This window comes from Ascaphus truei, chromosome 5 (assembly GCF_040206685.1).
Source record: "Ascaphus truei isolate aAscTru1 chromosome 5, aAscTru1.hap1, whole genome shotgun sequence".
In the NCBI taxonomy this organism is placed as follows: Eukaryota; Metazoa; Chordata; class Amphibia; order Anura; family Ascaphidae; genus Ascaphus; species Ascaphus truei.
The window spans coordinates 32,381,554-32,398,617 of NC_134487.1; the positions used below are offsets into that span (position 1 = coordinate 32,381,554).

General features: G+C 39.9%; 1 protein-coding gene across 8 annotated transcripts in view; it reads left to right on the forward strand.

Moving 5' to 3' along the window:
• Positions 1 to 17,064, forward strand: part of CACNA2D1 (calcium voltage-gated channel auxiliary subunit alpha2delta 1) — a 717,165-nt gene that overhangs the window by 557,039 nt on the left and 143,062 nt on the right. The gene's annotated exons all lie outside the window — the stretch shown is intronic.

The following is a 17,064-nucleotide window of genomic DNA, read 5'->3' on the forward strand; positions in this document are numbered from 1 at the left end:
ATGAGGAAATAATTTATATCTCAAAGTTGTGCCACTCTTACAGTATAAGTGTAAATGACACTGAATACTATAGTCAGACAGAGTAGCAGGGATATACTGCATTGCCACCTAGTGGTTAAAGTGCCTGTATTTATATTTAAAAAAATGTCAGGGTCACTGTTCTATTTCTGTACCATCCAAACATTTTGTGCTTTTTCTATCAAGTCAGTAGATCTGATCAGCTGAAAACTCCCATTTAAGTCAGTAGAAGTTTTCGGTAAGCGATAACGCTTCCTGCTATATAGAATGAGCCTCTTGCTGTTTTATGACACAGCACCACTTAGCAAGTACAGTATACCAATTAATGTATTTATAATATTTCTATGTCTATTATTCATATTAATATAGTTTTCAATATCCTTTATGGATTTTGGTTAACAACCATTTACGTGAAGCTATGGATCATTCTATATATTTAAACAGAGAGATAGTGCTAGATTTACTAAGCTTTGTTAGCCGTGATGTTAACCTAAGTTAAAGCTCATTAATCATAATGCAGTATTCACAATAACAGAGTAATGTTAACCAGGTTTTATGATAATTGTATTGGTTATTATTCTAAATGACGGGTAAATAAGCTTATTACAGCCTAAGTTATGTTGTTCTCATATTAACTAAGATGTGTTCATTTTGTAGCTTTATTTCCTAGCTTTAACCTAAAGTCCATCCAACTCCGCCACAACTCCCATCAAGCCACTAAAATAGGGCTGAAAAAGAGATGAACCAACCTTAGTTAATAAACAAGACGTTAACACAGGAAAAATAGTGGCCATTTCTGTTTCAGGTAAAAAAACAAAACATATATATATATATATATATATACATACATACATACAAACATACATGCATACATACATACATGTTAGCTATCGAGATTTGCAAATGTCTGCAAAGTTGCTTTGCAAGTTTATTTGCAATATTTACTATATTTTTCCATTCTCTTGAAATCTTCTCAAAGGGGCAAAAGGCGCCATATTTACAAAATTATTGTACCATTTTGCATCTTTCGACAGCTTTTTTACAGTAATGCAGTACATAACGGACCTGTGACCTAAGTGTTGCGCAAATATCTTTGCATTTGCTTTGCAAAAAAAACCAGCAAATTTTGCTTGGTTTGGAAATTTGCACTTCTCTAGTTAACAACAATCTCTTTAAATATCTGTTATGACTTTCAGTTGTTCCGCTTGTAAGAGAAATGTGATAGACATGTCTTCACCCATTTTGGATTCCCCCTACATTAGAAAAGTAGACAAAGTACCCTATAGATTTTATCCAAAAACAGCCTTTATGTTGTTGAATTTCATAGGCAAAAAATATTACTTTTACTTTAGTGTAGTCTAGGTCAGTGTGGCTTGTACAGATGTAGCCAACAATATTGCAACCAGTGACCCGCTCCCAAAATTACACGATCGCTCATGCCCCCTTTTTCACACATGGCTGTTGCAAAACAGTGCCCGCTTTTCCTGTTGGAACGTAGTGTATGGCCCACTGCCGTGTGCCATGGGTTGCAACACCTTCTGGCTACATCTGTAGTTTGATATCTGTGAATTACAGTATACTTTTCAGATTTATTCCTGTAAAAGTTACTGTGTTGGGGTGTCCACTTCATGTCAGAGTTTGTGCCAATTCGCTGATATATTTTACTGTGCAGTGTAAAGTAGGAACCAGAGAAAACATTTCAGCCGCCTCAGAGCATGCTACAGTTGCAGGGTTAGTGCAGTGAGCTGTTTTATATTTAATGGTAATTACAGAGATTTGCTTTCAAATGTCAGCTATTGTTTCAGAAATGACTCATTCACCCCACAGCATACTAAAAGACTCTGCTGTTGGGTTCTCTCTCTTCCCCATCTTTGGGGGTTATCCTTTCAGGTCTGCTACTGATTAACGCACCTGATCCGGCATTAACTCCCATTCAAATCAGTGGGAGTTAACGCTGGATCAGTTGTGTTAACAAGTGACTGACAGAGCTTAATGAATAACCCTATTTGTGGCTAAACGTGAAATTCAAAGAATGTCATGGAATATGTAAGCAATGTTTTAACTGTGGCACATAATTCATGCCATATTTTGCTAAAAGCCATATTTTGTGTGTTGTAGTTAACACAACTCATTTTATAAATGGTTTCCGTAAAGCAGCAAAACATGAAAAAGCCTATTTAAAACAAATAAATAAGTTCTGTATGTGATTGTGACTTTATAACAGGCTATTAATAATACATACCAAATATAACTGGGTTGAACTGAACGAGTCTTAGATATGATAAAATATAATTTATTCCTTGAAAAAGGTGAACACACGAGCTTATACAAATAACAGACAAAATATGGACACTCACTTAAGATGGAATGATGAAACGGTCATATCTGGATTGGCAGTTCATACTGCAATCTTCATAATCATCAAGACACGAAAGACAATAGCCATAGGCTGAGCCTGGTTCTTATACATTTATTTCCCATTGAACACAACCTAAACCCAGCCCCTCTCATAAATCAGTGATGAGGTTGACAGTTTTCCTCAGAGTAAAACTCCTCCCACCCAAGGACGTTTAAAAACTGCTTTTCCTATCTAAATAACTTCATAGCTTCAGTTCAGTAATACTTACTGGCACGCGAGACATATTAATACATTCCGGCACGCATGACACTCCCAATGAGACTAAATATTACCGTGTAATACTAAAATTAAGAGAGATATTAATATCTGTCTCTTAGTACCTGCCAGACATCAGGTGCCTGTAATCCTTATGTGCGAATCAGTCCCACGAATACACATACTGTATGTAGCTTTTAGCACGTTCAGCCGAGGACATCTCATAATATTCTTATATTTAAAAAGGTCACTCATTCTGATATCTCCTTGCGTAACCGCACCCCTGGCCCCCATCAAGAAATCCTTTAAAGCAGGGACGCCTGTGTAGTGAACATTTGTCACCGGTGCTATATTTCACACCCAATGCCCCAGCCTGGATCCTAGCTGTCTCTACCAGCCAGATGTGTTAACATACACCAAACCCCCTCTGTACTTTTCACACCCAACTTCAATCAAGCCTTTTGAAGCCCAGATATTTCTGAAAAGACACCACGCATCCTAATGTATTTTCCTAAACTGCAGCTCATTAACCCCTTAAGCCCCAGTGTGTGTGTGGTGCAGACACTGGCCCAGAAACAATACATTTATACAGGGGAATAAACAGTTGGATGGCTGAAGCAAGGCAAAACCACATTACTGGACCCCAGACCAATTAACCACTTGCTTCCCAGGTGAGAGTAGAGGGTGGCCAAATGGGGTGAAACCCCTTTAATCCTGGGCCAAATCCCCTCTCTCTTGACACTGTAGTATTAGGTAATACTGTCTGCATTTTTTTAAACGAGTAATGCCATTTTTAATGATTTTTGCTATGTACTGATCATTCTTTGGTTGCTACAGCAACCATTTAGACAGTCATATGTACTTCCTCTTTTGAAAGACTCTCACACACACCTTTTTGAGTTCTGCACTTTGGCAACAAAGTATCACAAACAGATCTGTTGCTGTATTCCATACAGCAGACTGTCTGTCTATTACTCTGAATGCTGTAAGAATGTGTTGCATTTAATAATATAATGTGACATATCAGCTGCAGCATTTCACCGACAGCAGCACAACATTCGGATGCCATTTCATTAGGCACACAACCAGGATTTCGACGGATTTATAATAGGAAGCACCAATGGATTGCCAGCTTAACTAAGAATGTAGAATTATACATTGTCACATGCTTTACATATAACAATAATAAAAAAAGAGAGACATTGTAAATGGGGTGGGGCTGCTTTAAGTGAAAGAGATTCAATACAATATTTTGTATTGGCTTCTTTTATTAACCGTAATAAACTATGGACATATGAATTTATTGCGACATCATTATCTTATCAAATACATTGCTGCATCACACTTTTGCATCATGATAGCATTAACGTTGTATTGAAGTATTCTTGTCATCTCTTACAAATATGCCGAATACAGTTTTATTTTTATGAATTTATTCTCACCTTCTATTTCATCATACTTTTGTTTTCTGTTAAAATTCTATGATCATAAAAGTTTTAAGAAATAGTCTAAATTTGTCTGTGACTGTCAGATATCTACAATTTTATTTAAGAAGCATGTTGATCAGGGAACAGTTTGACATTTTCCAGCTAAATGTATATTACCTGGGTCTTATTGAACCTCTAATTTTATTGTATTTTTGCTATGTTGATCTAGTCCACAATTCTAGTAGTTATATTTTGTGCCGAGAAGTGTATAAATACTGGGCAATAAAACATAAGTGGGTGACACATCATGGGGAATTTAAAGCACAATTGATGCAAATTCTCATCTTGCGTCTCTTTGTGGTAATGTATAAATTCCCCCATGTACGTCATCTTGCGATTTCGAGAACGACAATGAGAGGACTTCAGCAGGAGTCACAGGAAGCACAGATTATAATGAGCGGTGTTAAATTCTACACTGCTGTGCATCACCCTACTAAAAAAAAAATCTGAAGTGGTGTCAACTTATTTTGTTAACAAATTTGTGTCGTATGTAGGAAACTTTCTTACATTTTGGGCAAATGAAAGCAAAATATAGAGCAATGCATCAAAACAAACTTCTCTTGGCACTCTCATTATGTTGATACATCACCTCCAGAATTTATGGAGATTACTTAATCCAGGTAGTGTTGTGTTACATAGGAATCTGGAGTGTTTCTAAAAATGTTATGCATACATTGTAATCAGCTATTATGTTTTTTTCATTGGTCTGACAAACTTTTGAAAATGTAGAAGTGAATTTACCGCGTGTATCCAAATGTTTAGCAGCACTGTTAAGTAATGCAATTTTTCAGTGAGACAGTAATTGATATAGATTACCCAGATGCTATCGCACCGGCACAATTTGTAATTGGATAATTTAAGAATAATCACTTTAGGTCACATGAAATAGATTGGCTTAATATGGATATGGTCAGTTTGTTTTAACAATTTATCAAATGATAGCGCTGCAAGGTAAAAGGGTTACCTTATTTGCAGGTAATGTTATATTGGTAGAGGCTTTATACAGTACCTGTTCAAAGTGGCATCCCATATAGTTAGTAAAAAAATATATAAATACTTTGATCACATTGAACTTTGGGGTTTATCATTTAATGTGTATTGCATGTTGACAATTTTGGTACAGTATAGTGTTGCTTTCTGCTTCAGAGAAGTTGAGCATTTTCTAAAAACAGATGTAATTTCTCTACAGAAGGACTTGGATACACTGGAAACTTGGGCTGGTAAATGGCAGATGAAGTTTAATACAGATAAATGTAAGGTTATGCATTTGGGAAGCAAGCATAAACTGGCTACTTACTAATTAAGTGGAACAAAATTAGTTTAATCCTCTGCAGAAGAATTTAGGAGTGCTTGTAGTCAGCAGGCTTAGCAATAGTGCCCATTGTCAGGCACTGTTGCTTATTTGCAAAGGCAGATAAGATCTTATCTTGCATAAAACGGGTACTTAGGGAAGGTTAGAAAGCATAATTTTGCCATTGTATAAACTTGAATATGGATACACTTTTTGGCCCCACTCCATAAAAAAAAAAGATATTATGGAATAAGAAAAAGTGCAGAGAAGAGCCACCAGATTAATAAAGGGGATGAAAAATCTGATTTATTAGGTGAGGCTAGCTAAATTAGATTATTTTTCATTAGAAAGGAGGCGTGTAAGAGGGGATATGATAACGTTTTACAAATAGTTTCAGGGTCAATACAAGGAACTTTCATAATAACTAAAGATATACATCTCAAGTGCAGTACAACCCCTTAAGGTTGGAGGAAATGTGATTCCACCAGCAACAAAGGAAAAGGTTCCTTACAGTATGGACAGTTAAAATTTAGTATCAGCAGGGGATACACCGCTCACTATTAAGTAATGCAATTGAAGTCAAATGATGTAAATATGGATTTGCCCTAATGCCTAATGTACATAGGAATGTACACAATCGCCACACCATACCCTGCATGAGTCTGATCCACTGACGTCTGTTATGGCTAACTAAATATAAAAGCCATGAGTAGCACAGCGCAGCTCTAACATCACTGCATAATTGTCCTACTACCTTAATTGAATTTCACAGACACCTTTAGTGTGAAAAACATCAATTCATACAATGTTACAGAGGTAGTTGATGGATGAGACTTATTACTTTGATCATTGATTGAAATGTGTGTTGTCATAATATATTTACCATTACTGAAATGTATCAAGTTAAATTCCCTTAATAATTCTAAAGGCCAGAAAATACACAGCAGCAATCTTATTTATTTTATTTATAAAAATGTTTTACCAGGAAGTAACACATTGAGAGTTACCTCTCGTTTTCAAGTATGTCCTGGGCACAGAGATATAAAAATACATGGTTACATTAAAAGGACAGGGTTAAACGGTCAATTCACAGACATTTCATGAACAGATAGAGTTGGAAAATTGGGTACAGGGGATAAAGGGCTTGATTGAAATAGAGCAGCTTTAACATCACTTTAACATCACCAAACAGCAACCGAACGGCAGCAAATGGCTCACACCCTTTGGCTGCCCTTCGGCTGTGCCAAAGGCTGTCAGCCTTTGGGGCAACGCAGATGTACATCGGGGTTGTTGATTTTCAATGCAGCTGTGAACAAAAAGTTATTGGTGTCCTCTTGGCTCATTAACATTCCAGTGGGTGGGGTTGAAGTTCCACAAAGTACAAGTAAATGTTAACCCTTAGCACGCTGGTCCTGTGCAGAGGTGAGCAGCTCTTGGGGAGCCCCATCAGGCTGTCCACCTTTGGGGCAACGCAGATGTACACTGGGGTGGTTGATTCTTAATGCAGCTGTCAGGCTGTGTGGTTTAAACACTATGACGAAGCTCCGTTCAGCAGGGAAACGCGTTGGGCGTGTGACGTAGTGATGTCACTACAGAAGGTGGATCTGATGTTCGGTTTCCCTGCCTGGTTGTAAAAGGGTTGTTACATTGCACCACAATGTGCTTTATTGTATCAAACTATGCAATAGGATTTGGAAGTACTGTACTTAGAAGTTGTCTGGCTACTTAATGACACTGTTGGAATAAGCATGCAGCTAGTTAGAGCTGCTTTATGCTCCACATAGCATTTATATCAAGCGTTAGACCAGAACCCTCCATGTACTTTCATAGTGTTTAAACCACACAGCTTGACAGATTGCGGCTGTGCACCGCTCTACTTTCCCCCGTGGGAATACATCCGGATATTGCTTCTACTTTACCGTGTGCACGCTGACACCGGAGACTAACTGCTGGACAAATCATGTGGAGGTTGTGAGTACTTAATGCTTCATTTATACCATATACCATTTTTACTACAGTGTACTTCAGGTGACACCGGCCCCTAGTCTGATGGGTATGTGTCCTTGTGTCATGACCATGATCATGTCGACAGCCCACTAAGGCAACATCGTGGAACCTGTGTTTTTTTACCTTAATAAGAGTCATCAACACTGTAGGTTGTTTGCTGACCATACCACAAGTCTCTGGCATTTTATTTAACTATTTCATGCAGTCATGTCTGCCTGGGTTTAACAGCCAACCTATCTGTGAACCCGTTATTATTGTTGAAGATTTCTTCTGATGCACTGAGCGAGGCAGTGGAAGTAGCTACAGCTACACACATCACAGCCACACACACTCACTCTGAATGGGAAGACGGCACCGGAGTACCTGCGGATATCCTTTCTTCACAGAGGAACCTGGAGAGGAACCAAACGCGGGTCACCTGCAGCCTCTTTTGAAGTGGACATAATACCAGATGTGCCTGTTTAAACCTCACTTGGGAAACTCTCCATGTTCATCTGAGGCACATCAGGATCTACCTGACTGGACTTTATTGAATGGTTTGATCGTTACCTTGATATCTGGACTTATTATTATTTATTAGGCGCCAGAAGTCATTTATCTGTATTGATGAAGGTTGTGATACTTTTTGACGAACCAACATTATAGTTTTTCATAGATGCTTCTTCAAAAATAAACAGGTTTCCAAAGCTCTGTACACTCTAGTTTCATCTATAAAGAAGAATTCTAGTGTTGGTAACAGAACCTACAATGAATCTGCTTTTCTCCAGGACCAATGTGGCTGCAAGAGCTTTGACAACTTTTAAATGAGAAATGTCTTAAGGAACCCATTTAAAAAGGTATTCACTTCACATTGTGGACAGAACACTTGCTGGTAGCCTAAAATATTAACTTTGGTTGAAAGAAATGTTAAAGGTATCTCTTGCTTCAATTCTGCTTGACTTACAGTAGCTGGGATATTCACAGACAACAGAAACCTATATAAATATGCAATATAAACTTCCTATGTGTCAACTACTCTGATTTGGGGAATATTTGTGTAGTTGTAGTGGCGACTTACCAGCATGTTATATAGTGTGTACTTTGAGACTAAGTTGATCTAGCTGGCATTACATTTTCAACAGGCATAATTTATTTCTCAGAATTGCTCTCTGGATAAAGCAAAGCCAATAAACAAAGCAAAGCCAGTAAACCATACAAAACAAACCAAAGCATTACATCCATAATCAGAATTTCTGATTCTACTCCACCAGTCGAGATGAGAGCCATGCAGTCAGTAAAATATATGCATCTACTGGCAGCTAATGCCAAGTTTGGGAATTGTTGCCTGCAGTTAAATATGTCAATATTTTACAGTTTGCCATGAACTTGAAATCACATATTGTTCAAAAAGAAGCCAATAAAACTTGGTTATAATTATAGATTGAAAAAAAATACAGAAGAGGAGGAAATTCGCTGACATCGATATGACAGGAGCTGCTGCAGCTGATTTGAAACTAATGAACTAGTACTCTTTTTATCAACTATAGCATCATAGTGCACTATCCTGCTTGGGGACCGAAACTTTGGTATTTTGTGCCCTGTGACAAATATAATATCTTCACCAACGTATGCCTGTGTGCAGTGTCCTGATTTCGTTTGACACAGTATCGTATCTCTATGCAATTCTTATGGGTCATAAACCTGCTTACATATGCTTACTAGTGGAGTGTCTGCTGCCTTGCTTAATATATATATATATTTTTTTCATATATATTATATATTTTTTATATATATTTATATATATATATATATATATATATATATATATATATATATATATATATATATATATATATATATTAGTGATTGAAGAAGTGGCACTTAGCAACATGTAATATAGTGACAAGTGTATTTCAGTGCAGCTGTGATAACTTTAAAAAACAGTGTGTCATGTAATACAGAGCTGCAAAAAAAGTGAAAATGACCAATTAGCGGAAAATCCTCTCTTCTGTTCTTAACAGTTGTCTAATTGATTCAAGTGTGTTGAAAGGTGTGTCAAAAGTTGGCTCTAAAGCCTAACTCACAACAGCAAAGCATTGTTGGCAGCAAAAGGGTTAAAATAAATGAAGAAATATTATAACATATCAATCAAAGGGCCTTAATCCTGAAGGATAGAGAATGTAATGTCCTCGTCCTTTCAAAATGACGTCTAAAGAAGGTTCAGTCCTTAGGACCTCGGCTAGTTTTTAACAACCTTGTCGTAAAGTAAAATGGAGTTTGTACCTATTGGGTTTCATGCATAAATACATTTAATGACTAAATACATTAGTTCTGTCTGGGAACAGTATCTGTTGGCCCTCTTCCTGTGCTGGTTTTTGGACAACATTCTTCTCTCCTTTAAAGGTACATTGTCATTTTTTTTAGTATAGAACAAATGTCCTATCTTCGTTTTTATGCATTTGTATCACTTCGTTATAAAATAGTCTGGTAATATTGTGGTTTGGATAATTATTGCTGAAAAGTACACATTTTGGAGAAGTTTCAGCCTACTGTGATCTGACTGATTTATTATTTTTTCATAGATACGACATCGGCAATCCTTCCATATTATGCCTTATTTATAACTTCGAATTCTGCTGTTGGTTTATTTTTTTAAATTTATTATAACTTTTGAATTCTGGTACGGGTCAAATGTAATCAACATTGCCAGCTGATTTACTAGGAAGTTGTTATTAAATCTGTGCCGCAAATCAACTACAAATAAACTACGCAGGTGATCCGAAGAAGGAAAGAAGAAACCGGAGCACAGCCATGCAAAGAAGTCGATGTCCAGGGCTACAGCATGATGCTAATAAAAGTCTTTAATGAATCGTTGACAACATGGTACAGACAGGCTAAAAAGTTTAGTCTCTGACGAAGCGCTACGTGTAGCGTGAAACGCGTAAGAGTGAACTTTTTAGCCTGTCTGTACCATGTTATCAACGATTCATGTAAGACTTTTATTAGCATCATGCTGTTGCCCTGGACATTGACTTCTTTGCATGGCTGTGCTCCGGTTTCTTCTTTCCTTCTTCGGATCACCTGCGTAGTTACATCAACGTGAGGCACGCCAACAGAGGAAGGAACAGCGACCATACAGTATATGAGTACTCACAATCCCTATTATACTTTGCAAGTTACATGGGAATCACTGTCATGGATACCACAGGGACACTTAGGCTCTAGGGAGGCGGTTCATATAGGAAGAGAACCAGAGGGGGTGATACATCATTACCCATCTGCATTATCAACCAGGTCATGAGATTTACACCTCCTTTAAAATGAGCTATTTTTACTTATATTTACCTGTGGTTACTACATGTTTGATGGACTCTATGTCGCTATTATGATCCTTTCTCTATCAGCAAGTTTATTTTCATTATACTACGTTTACTTGATTGGTTACCAATTTATGGAGCACCGTTTTTATTGAACTTTGTTCTGCTGTTACATACTACAAATCAACAACTGTATGAATGAATACTAACAATGACACACATTTTATGTGTTTATACTGGCTTTAAGAGATCTAATAATTTTGAAATGTTATTAACATTAGCTAATTGTTTCTCAAATATTATTGAACAGTAGTATCTCAATAGTGCAGTAAATGCCACCCAATGTTTAATGTAATTTTTACAAGATGCTTTTTCATCATGTGCAGCCTAAGGCCTCGACCAGGGTGGTGCTGAGTGGGCGCTCACGCTGGCTGCGATGAAACACATTGCGGCAATGTGTGTGGCCAGCGTGAGCAAGCGCCTGAGCATGCGCGGCGCTTACCTGCTTGCCGAAGCAAGAAAATTTGAATCTGTCTCTCGCTCGCGCATCACGTGAGCGGTTCGTCCAATGAGGGCGAACCAGCTCCGTGACATCATGGCCACACCCCCCGAATTGCCCTCTCCCCCTGCGCACCTAGCCGGCCACAAATCTCCCGGCCGAGCAGGGAGCGTGACATCACTGCGCATGAGCACCAGCGCTCCCGCTCCCTGCCTGGCCGCAGCCTTAGAAAGCTGCATCTGAGCTCTGCAGTATTTTCTGGGTGAAATGACCCATATTTGCACATTTTTCCTTTTTCCTTTTATATCACAATTTCATCATGGTTTAGGACTTAAAAAATACGTATGTTGATCGACTTCAACCTTTTGATAAATTTGAACTGGATGAGCTACTCATGATATATATCTTTATATTGATGCAGAGGGTAGCAAACAAACAACCCCAGTACAACATTTGCCAATAATGTTTCACAAGGGAAAATAATCCTTTGTGGCTTTAGTAAATGGCAATCCAATTGCTCTCTGGATCAATAGTGTTCTTATGTTTTAACCTGGTTTGTTTATGCATTGTATGTTGTGCGTGTAACGGGTATTCCCCCACCCAATCGCATATAGAGTGTATGTGAGGGGGAACCTCTTTGTTACCAGGTGTGGTGCTATACCTGCAGGTTAACAGGAGGCCTGAGCCTCCGCTTGCTGGGAACCTGGGGTGCTTCTCTGGAACGTTTCTTCAATCAACGCCTCCACCTATGTGAGATTCTAGGAGTGTAGAATGGCCCTCACATAGGAACATCCATAAAGTAACCAGCCCACACCAAAGGTTATGGCTAAAAGGGTTTACTATAGGGATCAGTAACATAACACACAGTATCATAATATAGAGTATCAGCGGCTCTATGCATAACAAACATACATTGGGTGCAAGAGCACCAATATCCCCTTGTACAGGCCCTTGGCCTCTCCGCCCAATAGTAACCCAACCATGCAGTGCCCACAATAATTGGGTGCTCGGCACCAGTGTCCCAGTGTCCTGGACCCCAACCCAGATGTATGGCAGCGCTGCTCACGTGCGTATAGTTGGTACACTTATAGATACCTGCCCGGGCACACGTCCGTGCCCAGGTGTAAAGCTCTTCAAAAAGGGTCTGACGCAGGAACAGGAATCCGCCTCCGCATGAGGTGTCTCCCTCGTGGAGCGTCTCACCCACAGAATGTCTCTTGCAATAGAGCCTGTCTGAGCCCAGATGCAGGCCGCGACCACCGCATGCAACTGGCACCGGTGATATCACATAACACTGTACTGTAGAAAGCAACCCCCCCTCGCACTGAAAGGGGCCTTTCCTGAAACTGCCAAACTAACTGCTGTGGCTGCACTGCAAAGCAACACTGTCTCTTCTTGTCAGAGCACACAGCACTGCAGCTGTATCACTGACTCTTCTTGTCAGAGCACACAGCACTGCAGCTGTGTCCCTGACTACAACAGATATAATGGGGCAGGGTCCCTACCTTAGGGCCTTCCCTATGAACTTACCCACAAAACCTAGTGGGGAGTGGGGCCTACCTGGGGCCTGGGGTTTCTCTGGCCTAGTACAGCAAAGCACTGCTCTCTGTACACTACCTTCCACAATCTCTTCCTGGATCCAACTGACTAGCGTGGTCTCTGTGCAACATTGTATCCTTCTCCAACAGGAGAAGCTAAAAACTCTATTTGCTGTCTGGATGCATGTGATGTGGGTGAAAGGGCAGTCCCCAGAGGCTGCTGGGAGTTGTAGTCCGTTATGGCCCTCTTTAACATTGGGTCTGCCGCGCCTGCGCAACCCTGTAATAGCTGCCGCTACTTCCCTGACACTCCACTGCTCAGGCTCTACATGTAATGGCCACCACTTAGGCATCTGCGCGACGCCCTGTACACGCGCGACTCTGCACGCCAACCCTAACATGGCCGCCGCATCGCTTCTGCGCATGCGCAAGCCTCCGCGCATGTACGAACACAAAGATGGCGGCGCCCTGTCACTGAGGTCGCCGGGAGCCCCCGCAGCAGCACACACGCAAGGGGGAAAGAAACCGGGAGACAGGGGACCGGAGGGACCCTGGCTCCATGCGTTTCTAAAAAGGTATCCAAACATTTGTCATTCCACTGCCGTTTTTGCAAATAACTTCTTATTTTGCTGCTGGTGAAATTTCCTGTCCTCTAATCTCAATGGATGACCCTGTGTTAACTGTATAGCCCTTGGGATAAATCTATCATTTTTGTATTGACCCTGGACATATTTGTTAATAGTGAATACTAATGTCCCTTTTTTGCCACACTATCCTAATTTTATATGAAGTCTTTGCTCATGATTCAGACTTTCCATCCAATTTACCAGATTCTCAGCAATATTTATATGATGTTTTGTTATAGCAATGTGTCAAAAACTATGCTTTGTATTCAAGCTACGGTCTTACTAGATTTACGCAGGAGTGAAATTACGATTTTCTTCCTTCCATTTACATCTTGTTTTATTCATGAAACTATCCTGGTAGCTTTTGTGCAGTCTAGCTAACCCAGCTATTTACAACCACTCCTAAATCTTTCTCCATTTGACTTCATTTTGTCTCATGAAAGTTATCATACTTATCATTACTACCCAGATGCATAAGCATACCTGTCAAGTCATATGGATTCCCTGTGTGACACCGATTTGTTTTTTCAGCACCCTTCTCACGTCTCCCGACAGAGTGTAGAATTTATACAGTGCCGCGAGAAAAAGTTGAGATCGACCATTAATCTCACTTTCAGGCTAGTTTCATATTTTGTACAAGAAAAGATTGGAAATGAAGGTGTGACCGTTTGAATGAGAAGCGGTGGATGTTACCACTATACAGATGCAGCGGCCGTTATCCGAACATCTCACGGAGCCGTTTTCGTGAACTCTGCTGTATTCCACGCGGCATTCACTCGTTATTCTTCTGTGAACGCTGCCGTGAATGTGCGCCGGCACTAGTAAAAACACTAGTAAACACGTGTCATAACGCGGGAAAGTTTGATGAAATCATGCGGCACGACCTGGGTATGCCCAGGAATACAAATCGTGAAATGTTCGGATAACGGCCGCTGCATCTGTATTGTTTGTATAGCTGAATATGTGGTCCCATGTGCCTCAAGATTTATATAATGTTGTCTAAACTTTTAATGGTAGGAATTGAAATAGGCAGATAACCAACAGTTGAGTTCCTCCTATGAATATTGACATTTTGAGTTGAGTTATATCGATTTTTCTTGGAAGTCTCTAGAAACGTAATAGAATGTCAAGAATACTGTGTGTTTAATGGGCTACATTTTGTTGATTGACACATTTCCTATGTAACTGCGTACAGTCCCTCCCCTTACCTTCTGACTCTCCACTGTCTTTATGGGAGTATGTGGGGTGCTGACTTTAAGTGTGTATGTGTTGGCAAGTATGATATATTCTGGTAAAATAAATTAAGTGTGTAAAATAGGACAGCAGATTTATTGTCGTTGCAATTGAGACGCAGGTGAAGGCTTTCCCAGAAATTAGAGAGCGTTGACATTGTCCGCTATCACATTGTGAAATTTTTTAAGGTTAACTCACTGCACATTTATATTGAATGTAATCTGCCCTTATATGCAATTTATCCAAGTCCCTCACAGACACTGTAAATTGCTCTAATTTTTTTTATCTTTGTTGTCAACAGAAGAAATTGAGTAGTCTGTTTACAGTACATATAGCATTACTATTGCCAGAGATGAATAAAAACTAAATGCAGCCTTGGTATCGTACTGAATGTAAAGTTTGCTGCATTTCACCTATGATAGTTTGTAGTGCTAGCTAGCAGGCTGCTGCACGGCTACTAACTGAAGAAAATGTGATTTTCAACCGCTATTATAGTAACTTAGTGAATGCCCCTATGACAGGGATGGCCCAACTCCAGTCCTCAAGGACCACCGGGCGGTGAAATTGGGGAGCGCAGAAGTCACCAAAAGATAAAAAACACAATAGTGTAGATGGTCTGGAATTGGGAATTGTAAATGCTTTATGAGATGAAAACTCACTTTTGAAAATACTGCATAAAACCGTTCCAAAAATCAGTTTGGTATGTTGATACTGGATTGGATGTGGGTTGATCAGATCAGGTCTAGGTGGTCTGGTTACTGATTCTCAACGACATGAAGCTCTCAGATGAAATAAATGGGACACACCATAGTGCGATCTATATGTAATCTTCAAATTGATATCATAAAATGTAAAAAAAACACACTTACATAATTCGTAGGAGTACTGGCATGTAGAACTAAAGATGTGATCAGAATCTCTGATCTCCGCTGCCCAGCACTGTCCCCTGTGATTTGGCGTCTCTCAGTCTACGGTATTTCCGGTCTTCCGGTGTCGTCACTTCGGATGAATGGAAGACAAGACGGCAATGGAACGCATACACGGGCTCACACGGACAGGCACTGATTTTCAGCAGGCAGACGGGAGTGGCGACTCAACGCATTTCGCACGGATTCGGCTTCGGATTCATGACTCCTGACAAAGCCGAATCCGTGCGAAACACGTTGAGTCACCATTTCCACCATTGTTGTCTGCTGAAAATCAGTTCCTGTCCGTGTGAGCCCATGCATGCCTTCCATTGCCATCTTGTCTTCCATTCGCCGGAAGTAACGACACCGGAAGTACCGCAGACGGAGAGATGCCAAATCACAGGGGACAGTGCTGGGCAGCGGAGATCAGAGATTCTGATCGCATCTTTAGTTCTACATGCCAGTACTCTTACTAATTATGTAAGTGTTTTTTTACATTTTATGATATCAATTTGAAGATAACATATAGATCGCACTATGGTGTGTCCCATTTATTTAATCTGAGAGCTTCATGTCGTTGAGAATCAGTAACCAGTCAACCTAGACCTGATCTGATCAACCCACATCCAATCCAGTATCAACGTACCAAACTGATTTTCGGAACGGCTTTATTCAGTATTTTGACATGTGAGTGTTCATCTCATAAACCATCTCTAGCATTTTACAATCCCCAATTCCAGACCATCTGCACTACAGGCATACCCCGGTTTAAGGACACTCACTTTAAGTACACTCGTGAGTAAGGACATATCGCCCAATAGGCAAACAGCAGCTCACGCATGCACCTGTCAGATCGTCCTGAACAGCAATACCAGCTCCCTACCTGTACCGAAGCTGTGCGCAAGCGGGGAGACTATAGAGCCAGTAACAAATGTGTTATTTACATCAGTTATGCAGTTATGTATAGGACGATTGCAGTACATTACATGCATCGATAAGTGGAAAAAAGTTAGTGCTTCACTTTAAGTACATTTTCGCTTTACATACATGCTCCGGTCCCATTGCGTACGTTAATGCGGGGTATGCCTGTATTGTGTTTTTTATATTTTGTATCTTTTGGTGACATCTGCGCTCCCCAATTTCACCGCCTAGCACTTCACAGAGGAGGATCCCAGACCATCCTCCAAAAGGGTTTTTGAGCTGTATTTCGTATATCATTTATTTCACACATTTCTAAGAGCACTAATATTGCATTATTGTGTATGTATCACATTTAACTATATATAACACCTTGTTAAGAGCGCCTTATTCAGTTTTTCTTTTCTTCACTGACACTCAAGTGCCACGACAGGTCAGATTTTATGGGTATCCCTGCTTCAGCACAGGTGGCTCAGTCAATGTCTGTGAATCAAAGACTAAGGGGCCTATGCAGAGAGCAGCGAATTTTAAAATTGGCGAATTTATTAAAAAGTAGCTTTTTTGGAGAGTTTTATTCTCCATATGCAGAAAAGTGCGAATTCTGCTATGTTTAACATGGATGCGTGTGG